Source organism: Periplaneta americana, chromosome 1 (genome assembly GCF_040183065.1).
Source record: "Periplaneta americana isolate PAMFEO1 chromosome 1, P.americana_PAMFEO1_priV1, whole genome shotgun sequence".
Classification (NCBI taxonomy): Eukaryota; Metazoa; Arthropoda; class Insecta; order Blattodea; family Blattidae; genus Periplaneta; species Periplaneta americana.
In genome coordinates, this window is record NC_091117.1 from 102,909,491 (window position 1) to 102,922,880 (window position 13,390).

The window sequence follows — 13,390 nt, forward strand, 5'->3', positions numbered from 1 at the left end:
TCAGTGGTACGGAGTCTTGCGGCCGCTTCACTTCCTGTTGATATCAATTATCGCAGTAATCGATTTCGGTATTACGACTGCTTCTAACCCGCAGGAGTTACTTTTGGCTTGTCACATATCTTATTCTAGTCCGCCGAGTTAGCTCTGTGGTAGCGTGTCTGCCTCCAGACTAGCCGACGGGGTCAGAGATTTTCATGTAAAATTTCTACCTTGGGACTAGGAGAGATGGTGGTGCATAACTTCTAATCACTAAATTGTGCACCAATATGCCTGGATTAAGCCCCAAATCTCTCCGCAGTGCATGTGAAGAGAAGGCATTGTTGATAGTGATTCGCCCGTCGGATGGAGACATTAAGTCTGGCGGCCTCTTGGTGCTATTCGACAGGAGTAGGCTACGTGCCGGCACCGGGTTTCCCCTTCTCCCTTCCTCATCATCATAATCACTCATTCAATACACTACACTTACACATACACTCACTCTAGTACATGACATAACTCTCCACAGACACACATCATGTACAACGTGGCCCGCCGGAGTGGTGTGCAACTAGAAAATGAGTCACAGTCCAGTCATCTATCCGCAACATGCGGAACCCGAATCACGTACAGTGAAGTGGGTAGGCATTGGATATACACCTACATATCTTATTATCTGCCGAATACACTCTTTCTGCTTACGGAAAGACATTGCACCATTCGATGTACAGAGTGTTCCAAAAATGTACTCACTCTTTTTTTAGTTGGTTATTTAACGACGCTGTATCAACAACTAGGTTATTTAGCGTCGATGAGATTGGTGATAGCGAGATGGTATTTGGCGAGATGAGGCCGCAGATTCGCCATAGATTACCTGACATTCACCTTACGGTTGGAGAAAACTTCGGAAAAACCCCAACTAGGTAATCAGCCCAAGCGGGGATCGAACCCACGCTTTGACTGACCATAACTCACTGAAATTGTTTTCATGGGTATAACTAATCTAAAATAATGCAAGAAGTACGAGTAAGCTTTGAAGAAAGAACATTTGTCTTAAATTGATACTGGAAGTAGAAAAACATCACGAAAGTTAGAAGACAATTTAGAAGGGATTTTCGCAGAGACCTACCAACGCTACGCATCATTGTTTGCATCATAGATAGTTTAAAGCATATGGACTGTTCAAGATGTCCATAAGGAACGTTTCGGAAGACCACAGACACTCACAGGCCCCGCAAGAGAACAACTGCAGGAAATACTATTTCGATTCCTAAAGAAATCTGTACGATAAGCGACTCGTGAGACAGGATTCCCAAAACCGAGAGTCCATCGCATTTCGAAGTGAGTCCATTGGAAAAGTTACATTCCAACATTAACCCACGAACTCAATAAAGGTGATTCAAATCTACAAATAGTTCCTGGAAAAATGTGCGAAAGATGCAGCATTTACAAATAAAATTGTCTGGAACGACGAGGCCACCTTTTAATAATTGATCGGTACAATTTTACCTACTGGTTCCTCAGAATACGTATGTTACTGTGAAACACGATGTAAACTTACCAGGGTTTAAAGTATGTTATGGAGTATCAGCATTGAGCATCGTAGAAATCTTCTTTTTTAACGAAACTAACATTGGTGACGTTTATCTAATCTTACTGCAGGAAGACTTCAAAAGATATTCAGTGACGAAGAGGCTTATTTCCAGCAAGATGGAGCACCTTTTCCCCACTATTACCGTGATGTAAGAGCCTGTCTCGATTCAACTCATCCGAACACATGGAATGGGCGAAAAGATAGCGTTGAATTTCCGGCACGTTTTTCCGACCTCACGCCAATGGGCTTTTTTTTTATGGGGATACCTAAAAAATAAGGTTTACGGCGCAAAACCAGCAACAATCGATAAGTTGGAAAAGAAAATTGAAAGGCAATGTCTCGCAATTCCAAATAAATGGTTCGTAACGTTTGCGAATCCATTGCTTCACATTATCAGCTGTTGTGTCTGGAAAATGAGGTCGTCAGTTTGAACTTTGCGAACACGCAAGGGGTAACTAGACATATATTTTCTTAATTTAATTTTCATTAATGTAAACTAGTAAACTTGTATCTCTGTTAATACACACTGCATTTATTGTCATTCAAAGTTGAGTACGTTAGAGTCCGCTCCATAGTAGTGGAATAAACGAGAACCCACTAAAGACGAGGAGTGTAGTGGTAACCTTGGCTCTGTGTTAGCATTAGCGTAAACAATCATTCGCGAATGATGACAAATCCCTTTTGGCATTGGCAGTGGCGGACTGGTTGAAGTGAATTTAGAGAAATAAATAAAAAGAAAGAATACAAATGATGATTATGATGATGATGATGATGATGATAATAATAATAATAATAATAATAATAATAATAATAATAATAATAATAATAATAATAAAAATAATAAGTGACCTTCCTCCATCAAATAAGATGCTGAAAATGATCCCATTCTGTCGAAGGCGTAGATCCACACATTTTATTTTATTATGAACACTTTAATTAAAGATTATTTTGTCGCTGAATTTGTGTAATTTCTTATTGTCAATTTTAAGTAATCAATTTTTTAGGGTTGTCCTAAAATCGACCTATAGCCGGACTTAGCAGCATTCCAAAAGAAATAATCGGGTGGAGTGGGATTAGGGATCTTGGAGGCCATAGTACTTGCGAAATTATTCTCTCTTCATAAACGCCTCCTAACAAATTCATAACCCATTAAGAGCAAATGCCGGTTAACTTTCGGTACTGGACCCTGGACTCATCTCGCTAACATTATCACCTTAATCTCATTTAGACGCTAGATAATCACAGCAGTTGATAAAGCGTAGTTAAATAACTAATTAAAAAAACAAATTCATTGATGCTTGGCACGTATGAGCTGTAGCATTACAATTATTATCTTAAATAAAAACATTTAGCAGCTATTCTTCATTAAATTAACTGTCTAATAAATGGAAACAGAGTATCGGAACAATAATTTCAGAACAACGGTTCTTTTAAAATAAATAGGGTCAATAATTCAGAATTCACACCACGCACCTATTTCCTCTCCATTCACTTTCGTTTCTTTCACTATGTACGGATTTTGTCTTCTTCTTCTTCTTCTTCTTCTTCTTCTTCTTCTTCTTCTTCAGTCCCTTCTGCTGCTAAGCGTCGGGTTCGCCTCTCTTCGTCCATTTCATCCATTTTTCCCGGTCTCTACACATTCTCTTCATCTCTACCATTGTTTTTCCCTTCTGTTGGCCTATTTTTTTATTATATCCTCCCATTTAATCCTTGGTCTTCCTCTTCTCTATGTACGGATTTTGAAATGACAAAATTTTGGTATTTTAAGAATTAGCGTAACACGACAGGTGAAACCAGTCTTCATCCGTAAAAAAAAGTAAAAATGTTCTAAGCAAGACTCCAACACCATGGCGCCGAACCTAAAATCATTCTCAGTAATGAATATGCTTCTCATGGTCGCAGAATTGATTGTTCTATCATAAACATTTTCAACTCTCTGTCACAACACACTTGCATACTGGAAGAGACAGTCCACCACTGACTGTTATTTGTAACCTTTATTACAAAGAGGGAGGGTAAAATTTTCTCGCTCTTGCTCCTCGGACTAGCGTCTCTTACCCGCGGATAATAGATGCGCTAGCGTGCATCCATGGCTGCTGGCGGGTATGCTTTCTCTTTCTCCCTTCTGCACGATGGTGCATATTCCGATACACTCCTTACCCGTTACCTAGACCAAATATATATATATAGGCTATATAATGGTCTAGACCGTTACCCATTTCAGCGAGTGTTGACGACCACTGGTCTAAAGGAAGGTACCAACTTCCCTGCGGATGTACTGACCGCCATACTACTAAATACCTTAAGGCAGTGGTCGTCAGCACTTGCTGAAATGGGTAGAGTGCATGGAGGGTAAGGAACTCTGCTCCGTCGTGCACAAGAGATAGAGAGACAGCAGACCCGCCAGTAGCGATGATTGCACGCTAGGGCTGTGTCTTGTCCGCGGGTAAAAGACGTTAGCCCGAGCGTGCAGTGTTTTGATGACCGCTGTCTTAAGGTATTTAATACTGGGCTACTTGCTGTAGTGTGAAGGGACTAAAAGATCAAATGTGTATTTTGGACACACAGTTTATTGTTAATGCTATCAGTATTGTCTGTTTTAACCATCTGCTTCTTCGACCCAAGCGCTAGCGCGGTGTTCCTCCATCCAGGCGGCCCAGGTTCGATTCGCAATGGAATTTGTGGTGGATAAAGCAGATGTTGCAGAAGATTTCTCGGGGTACTTCCGCTTTCCTTTACCATTCCACCAACGCTCTCCACCTCCCCCTCACTTCATCTGTCATCTGCAATAGTAAAAATAGGCTGGGGTGAAGTCTTGGGGTAGTACAGGTTTCCGATGCTGATATAGGAAGGGCTTGGGGATCCAAACTCCTGGAGTATATCAGGATTGGACCTGGCTTTATCAGGGACTGAGGCAGGATGACCCACCTGTCAGTGTCGGCTGATCAAGAAGGGCTTGGAGCTCCGTGCTCCTAGGGTAAATCAGGCTCCTCGTCAGCGAAATGGTACCTGGCTCTATAAAGAGCTGAGGCAGTATGACCCACCTGTCAGCGTCGATTTCACGAATGCCACACAGGCTACCTGTCGGACTTAAGACAATCATTGTATATATGAATAGGGTGCACAGTAGACCAAAGCTTGCCTAAGTGTACTACCTTTCCTGGATCCACTCCTCGAAAAGCCAAGCCATACTCCTCTACCACCTTCTCTCGTCCCTACATCGCCAGGCTTCCTCAGCACCAGTGTAACCAGAACAGCGGAATTTCCGCCAGATCTAGAGGATTTCGACATTAATCTAGCTGGAATATTTTTCATCTAGCGGATAGCAGATTTTCTAGCGATTTTCAGTTTCATTTTAACTTTATGGTGGCGGTTTTACATTTCGCTATCGTACAGCAATTTTTTTTTAATATTGCCACACTTGTGCGTGTAAAATTGTCAGTTTTCAGATTTTATAGTAGGCTACAGGTACAGCACATAATTATAGATTTGAATTCTGAATATTTTTTCTGTCAGATTTTCCCACCAATTTAACAGATTCTAGAGGCCAAGTTAGCTGGAAACTATCTGACAGAGTTGACAACACTGGACGAGGAATGAAAAATCAAGTCGAAGTGTTGCCAAAACAAAGGAATTTCCGCCAGATCTAGCAGATTGTATTTTCGCCAGCCAATTAAAAGCGGTATCATGCCGTAATTTTCGCCAGCCTATTAGAATTATTAGATTTAATGAGTCGAATGTCGAACATTTAGATGTTTCAAACGTTCTTATTTAAAAGTGTCCAATAATAAGTTTAATTCGAATAATTTCGAAGGAAAAATTGTTGCGGGGCCGGGCATCGCACCCGGGACCTTTGGTTAAAAGTACCAACGCTCTACCAACTGAGCTACCCGGGAATTCTACCCGACAGCGACACAAATTTTCCCTTTGTATCCACGGACCTCAAAGTGGGCTGACGACCTTGACGTGTATTTACTTTTTATGTGAATTGAAGTATTCGATTTTATGTAATGGCGTTTTTTTAAATATATTTTTGAATTTCTCTAAATACAATTTTCAGAGCTGCACTGAATTACAGTACCTTAATAACCTATTTTGTAAGCTATCTAATGATATTTTTTAAAAAATATTTGTAATTATTCTTATGGTCAGAAAACAAATTGAAAATAGAACTATATGTTCAAATAAAAATATTTTAACTGCCCATTACATTTAAACGGTAGATGTCGCAAACATAATTTTGTACATCATTAATATATACGACATAAAGAGTTGAATGTACAATTTTTAACAAATTTGGAGATATGAATGTTTTTCGTCATACTCTTTTGCATGGAATTACCCCAGTGCTAATTATCAAATATTGGAATACACTGAAACAGCAGAAAAAAATTCAGAACAATATGTCATTAAATGTGGTAGTAGATAGATTTTGACCAAGTACTCTACCCTACCAATTACGTTTACATTGGTAGAATTCAAAGGGTAGTTAGTATTTGCCCAAGTTATTCTACTGCTAACTCTACTAATGAAAACTAGGCTTTAACTCGTAAGCAACGACCAGAAGACGTCGTGCAAATAATTAGGACACAGGAATCGTAGGTACGCTTTACAAGAGTCGCAGTCTTTCTCAAAAAATGCCACAGATAGCTACAGGACAACCATAAAATGTCGACGAGGAAACCGATTTTTAAAGAAAAGGAATAAGTAGTAATGAAGATTTAAAAAATCGAAGTGCATTTTTTATTGTCTGGTGCTTTTCTGGTTTTGAATCTAGCGCCTTGTTAATTCTGGCATTGGCAGCACTGGCGACGATATAGAACAATATATCCAGCGTTGCCAACACGGTGGTTTTCCCACTAAATCTAGTCTCTCTCTCTCTCTCTCTCTCTCTCTCTCTCTCTCTCTCTCTCTCTCTCTCTCTCTCGGTGGTGAAAAATTATTGAACGATTGGCAGTGGGAAATCTAGTCCCCCCCCCCCCGCGCTGAGATCATTGGGAATTTCTTTTTTCTTTAAATAACTAAACTCGACTTTGGCTTGTGTTAACATTCCTCTCGTCTGTAGTGAAGGGGAAGACCCGAATCATACATAACGCGTGGCGACACCACACCATGTTTTAACAGCGGTTTTTGGTATGAAGTTTTTCAGTACAAAGGTGCTTAAGATATGAACCCATTCAAAGGATTAGCTGAGTTCGCATTTTCTAGGCTGTCTTCCCTGGTCAAATGCAGAAGTAGAAAGGCTATTTAGCCAGATGAATGCAATACTTACTTACTTACGAATGGCTTTTAAGGAACCCGAAGGTTCATTGCCGTCCTCACATAAGCCCGCCATCGGTCCCTATCCTGAGCAAGATTAATCCAGTCTCTATCATCATACCCCACCTCCCTCAAATCCATTTTAATATTATCCTCCCATCTACGTCTCGGCCTCCCCAAAGGTCTTTTTCCCTCTGGTCTCCCAACTAACACTCTATATGCATTTCTTGATTCGCCCATACGTGCTACATGCCCTGACCATCTCAAACGTCTGGATTTAATGTTCCTAATTATGTCAGGTGAAGAATACAATGCGTGCAGTTCTGCGTTGTGTAACTTTCTCCATTCTCCTGTAACTTCATCCCGCTTAGCCCCAAATATTTTCCTAAGCACCTTATTCTCAAACACCCTTAACCTATGTTCCTCTCAGAGTGAGAGTCCAAGTTTCACAACCATACAGAACAACCGGTAATATAACTGTTTTATAAATTCTAACTTTCAGATTTTTTGACAGCAGACTAGATGATAAAAGCTTCTCAACCGAATAATAACACGCATTTCCCATATTTATTCTGCGTTTAATTTCCTCCGGAGTGTCATTTATATTTGTTACTGTTGCTCCAAGATATTTGAATTTTTCCACCCCTTCGAAGGATAAATCTCCAATTTTTATATTTCCATTTCGTACAATATTCTGGTCACGAGACATAATCATATACTTTGTAGATGAATGCAATTAAAACCAAAATTAAAAATAGAATAGGGACAAAATATCACGGTCAATTTGACAGTTAAGGCTGCACTAACACCACAGTCTAATGTATACAGTCGCTCAACTTCAACACTTTTTTTGCCAACATTCGCGACACTAGCGCCCAAGCGGCAGGCAAGGCACTGGTCATAGGGTTGATACACCCAGCACGTGCTTTAAAGGGATGCGAGATGTTATAATAACGTTTTAATCATGCGTCGGAATAAAGGCAATGTGTGCAATGACGAAAATTGCAGTAACTACAAGTTTAAATCTCCGAATTTGTCGTTCTTCAGATTCCCTTAAAGACCAAGAGAAAATCATAACCCAGTCATAACCAATAATCCACATTGTAGGTAGCCTACGTATTGTGTTCTACAAAACATTTATTACCTTATCAGTTACCTATTTGTATGTAAGGAAGGACAGTTTAAATAAAAACAAAGTAAATACCTGTTACAGTATATTGTTTTTTTGCAGAGATCATATGTGTAAATGTGTAACCATTCCGATTTTGGATAATATATCTACAGTTTTTAATGCAAGTAATTCCATAATTTTTGTATTCGTGTTTTTTTCTTTATATTTTTCAAGAATGTTATATAGCATTCAAGTAGGTACCATGGTGTTAATTTTGCAAGAATTCATGGAGTATTGTAATCCTTTTGCAAAATATTCACTTCTTGAATAAATCCAGACTGTGTCGATAAATTTATTATGTGTTTGGTGTAGATTCATGTGGCAGACGTATTAAGTTCTCAAGAAATAAAAGAGCCTTTTTAAATTTAATATAAAAAGCAATCTTTTCTGTAATAATTTGCATGACTGTTATTGGTGTCGATTTTACATTCCCAGTGATTATTTGAGCCGTTCAGTGCAGAAGTGCTGTAAGTCAAAATCAGGTAATGAGGTTTAAAGTAAAAATTCTGTAAAATACAGCGCAAAGTAGCAATTAATATATCCTTCGTGCTATTCACTGACTATTAATAGTTTAAATACATTCAATATTAACTGCCACTTTACGCTCTATTTTACAGAATATTTACTTTAACCTCATTACCCATTTTTGACTTACACCACTTCTGCTCTGAAAATAAAATTAGGCCTACATTTTCTGAGTTAATTGAAGTTACAATTTTTTCAACAAAATTGTGTTCATTTATTTGTTCTCACCTACGTCATATTAACAGTAAGTGCATGTAAATTACGTATTATATAGGTAGGATAAATTAAAATTAGGCATTATGTGTGAAAAATGTAAATGTAATGTAAAATGCGGTAAACTTGCCATGAAAATTTAAACCATAACATCAGCACTATTTGTGACTCAAATTAATAAAGGAAATACCGGTTCTTAAGAAATGGAAAAATAATGAACTTCATATTAATGTTTAAATTCTCCCTTTTCTTTATTTTCAAGTTTACCTCAGCGCACAGTGTTTCCTAGAGGCATAAAAGCTGGCCAAAAATACTAAAAGTCACTTTAACACCTTTTTTTTACCAATTTTTGGTACCAACTGAAAGATACTATCATATTAACAATATATCAGGTCTACTTGCTTATCTTAGGACAGTGTTTCTCAACTGATGGCTCGCGTTCCGCTGGGTATATTTGAACAGTGAAGTGATAGACCCAGTTTTTTTCGTCCATAATAAAGGCGCTTAATTTAACACTTTATATATATATATATATATATATATATATATATATATATATATATATATATATATATATATATATATATTAGTATTCACTGAATTAATCTGTGCATTAAGTATTACAAACATTTTACGATTATGTTCATGACTGTTTAATAGTAACTTTTTAATGGTTGTTACACGTTAAAGTAACTACACTGTTTATTATATTTATTACGGAGGCACTTAATAAATAATAAATTCTAAGTGAGCACGTACACAATACAGATTCAGAAACACTTTAGCACTTTAGTAGGGTAAAGAATGTTCATTGATCACTGTTACTAGTATTGGTACTGTCCTCCCCTCCAAAAGTTGTGACTGCGCTTGCAGTAGGCCTGAGCCGTCCCTTATTTGTTTCAGAACTCAATAGGTTTATGACTTCCACATGTGGTATCCTTTTCTTGTATTTTGTTTGGTTCTCTTGGCGGAAGGATGTTATAAAAGGATCAGAGGTGGCAAGGAGTCGATTGAATACATCCCGATTAGTGGCCTCGCTTGAAATCTTTCTGGCATACTGTTCACGAAATTGCTTAAGGTGTTTATACCTTGCTTCTTGTGCTTCTTCCGACATTTGTCCAATTGAATGGTAAATTTGCAAAACGACTTAAGTCCACATTTTGGGGGTTCTGAGTTGAGAGCATGATTATGTCACTATGTGCAAGGGTCATCGTTTAGTAACAGAGTGACTTTAATCCACGACTTTTGTATAGTTTTCCTTAGCAGCAGAATGTTTGGTTAAGGGGTAAAACGAATTTAGTCCTGTAAGTTGTTTTGCCTGTCAAGTACTGAAGAAACTTACATAACTTAATATGTAATTTTAATTATACAATCAGCTGACAAAATGTTTTTAGTCTGTTGTCATTGGTAATTCTTCAGTTGAGAAAATTTATTACGTTTGAAAAACAGAGCATGAAAATGAAAAGCGATATGTTCAGTAATCGTGCTAAACTTGTAGCTGAAGTAGAAAGTATTGCAAATGGAGCCAAGTTAAGTATCTAGAGAGAGAGGATTTTCTTGCTGTCACATTTGACTACATGAAAAATGTATGCTTGCCTAACACCAGTTCAGGATATATACTACTATCGCCAGCTTACCGTTTCAGTTTTCTCTGTGCACAGCATGAAAACTAGTGAAATGTCCTTTTGTGTCTAGCATGAGGGACAGGCCAAGAAACGTCTTAATGAGGTATGTAATTTTCTCCTGGACACTACTTCGATAACTATGTCACATCCAGTATATTAAAGAACTGTGGTTGTTTTGCAACAGTTGTCCGGGACAAAATAAGAACAACACACTAATCAAATTCTTAATGGCGTCCACACCTGTGGAGTAACGGTTAGCAAGTCTGGCCGTGAAACCAGGTGGCCCGGGTTCGATTCCCGGTCGGGGCAAGTTACCTGGTTGAGGTTTTTTCCGGGGTTTTCCCTCAACCCAATATGAGCAAATGCTGGGTTGGAGCCCAGACTCCTTTCACCGGCATTATCACCTTCATCTCATTCAGACGCTAAATAACCTAAGCTGTTGATAAAGCGTCGTAAAATAACCTACTGAAATAAAAAAAAAATTCTTAATGGCAATAAGTGCTCAGAAACATTTCTTCAACATCATACTTTTCTCCATCAGAGGTCTGTGCTCGTGTGTTTAAAAAATTGTTCAAAATAATGTTGTTCAACAAATATTACAATAAGGTTATTTTATGATTTTGGTATAGGCTAAATACTTTTAGTTAAACATGTTTATGTGTCAATAACCTAATAATTGTGATGCAGAATTGAAGTTAATTTGCAGAACAACGTAAGTCCTGAAGATAATTAAATTTTTTACAATCTGAAGAAGAGTACAAAAGTATTAATTTTTATACTAAAAATTTTTCTCTTACATGTAAAAAATTATATTGTAACAATATATGGTTCAGCGAAGTCAAAAACAGTTTTCTTTAATTTTCTCAAAACTACTTCTAGGGACATAAGTCGTTTTGTAAATTCACCATTCAATTGGAAGTAATGCCTCGGAAATAATAGTCGAACCATGAATGTGTATTTTATGTACAGTGACAGGCATGGGATACCAAGAGTACAGTGAGACAAATAATCTGGCAGTCTCAGTTGCAAATTTTTCAAATTCATTTGTGTTTATTTCAGATCCACAGGATATGGTTTTAAGTATAATTGCACATCTGTGGATGAGATTCCTGTCAATGCCGGTTATTTCTGCATTTACTTTATTTTTGCAGCGAATGTTAAATTTTTTGCAATCTCTGCAGATTTTCTTAAATTTTGAGTTTTTCTACGTTTAGACCTACTACTGCTCCTTCCCAAACTTTGCCTGTGGTCCTCCTCTTTTCTGTAGAGTAGGTTTTATAGCATTTAAATCATATATGAACTCTTTATCTAACCACTGCTCGTTGTTTTTTTTTAAATCTATCACTCATCCTGTTAGATTTATCGATTCTGCGAAACAAATTAATGCAAAAACGAGAAACATGTCTTTCTAACAATTTAATTTGATCATGGGAGACTTCTAAACCGATTTTTGTAATAAGAAACTGCAATACTACGTCTTTCTGTTTCTTACGACCACTTTTTTCCTTCTGTAAAGCATCAAACAATTCCTTCCTTTTGCAACGGTACTCCATTCTGAAACCAAAATAAATGACTAAAAATTTGTTATTTTTTACTTTTATAACTATTTGATAGCCAAATTGAACATAGTTTTGCTGTAGAGAAGAAATTAACTGATACTGAGAATATTCGTATTTTAGACGATTAATTTGAAATATGCCAATACATATATTTAACTAAATTTTATCAAAAGGGGCAAATATGGGCAATTTTACCTTTCAAGATCATCAAGTAAACATGTCAGGCTACAGGTTGGTCAAGGAAATAACACGGGGCAACGTGAGGCAATTTTTGCTGGTCTGCATAAATACCGAACATAAGGAATCACAAAATTAAATTTTACATAATATGATTATGATTCCTCAGCGAAGCATAATATACTTAATCATTATAATAATAACGTATTCTTAATTCAGAAACATAACTCTAACAAGCCATAATAACATTTACCTGAAAATCAACCACAGAAGTACAAAAAATAGTAATTGAAATTCTAATTGAAAAACACACAATCGCAACACAGCAAAAACGACACTTCATGCACTATTTTCAAAGGTTCGAATACAACTGCGTAGAAATAGACTTGCTACGAGGGTGGCTGTTTTATGACCGCCAGACCTTGGAGATAGTTAGGGTATATTGCAAACACCATAAAATTAAAAGTGAAAAAATCATTTTTGGCCAGCTTTTGAGTCTCTTGGAAACACTGTGCAGCGGTCGAGTTTACCCCAATTTGCGGTATGCAAAATCGTTAATTTCTCAGGAAATAGGGAGAGGAGTTCACCACGCTATGTACCCTACGAGATATGCCCTACAATTTTGAAGCTACTAATTTTTACTCTTCTCACAGGAAATACAAAGTTCCAATGATTCATAAATATGTTTAGGAATGAATTGAATTAACCGACCACGCACGAACAATTATATTATACGTGATCAGGGTCATGATTCAGTTGTAAGGAGCAGAAAGAATTACATTTATTCCCAGCTTCTGAAACTTGTAGATTAACTGCGTGTGAAATTCTTCCAGGGTTCTAAAGTAGAATTAATAAGAACCATATACACTTATTGTATAGCATAAACATATAAAATAAATTACGCAAAACCCGTTTTCTGATGTGTTATCATAGTGCACACTTTTAACTTGCCTGCCGCTAGAGGGCTACTGTCGCGTCAGCTGTCAAATGTTGGCATATTTTATACGTATGAGTTGCGTGACTGTATCTATTAGACTGTGCTAACACGGTGTGGTAAATGTTGCCATAATTTTGACTTGCCTGAACACATTGTTAAAAAATCGGAACAATGAAAACATACTGACCAGAAACTGCAGCTGCTTCAACTTTCAAAACTATAGCTGCAATTGAAGGAGGAGGAGAAGAAGAAGAAGAAGAAGAAGAAGAAGAGAAGAAGAAGAAGAATATAATGATTATGTAGAATCTCTTCTTTTGTAGTTTTGGTAAGTGTTTAATAATTATTTATAACCTA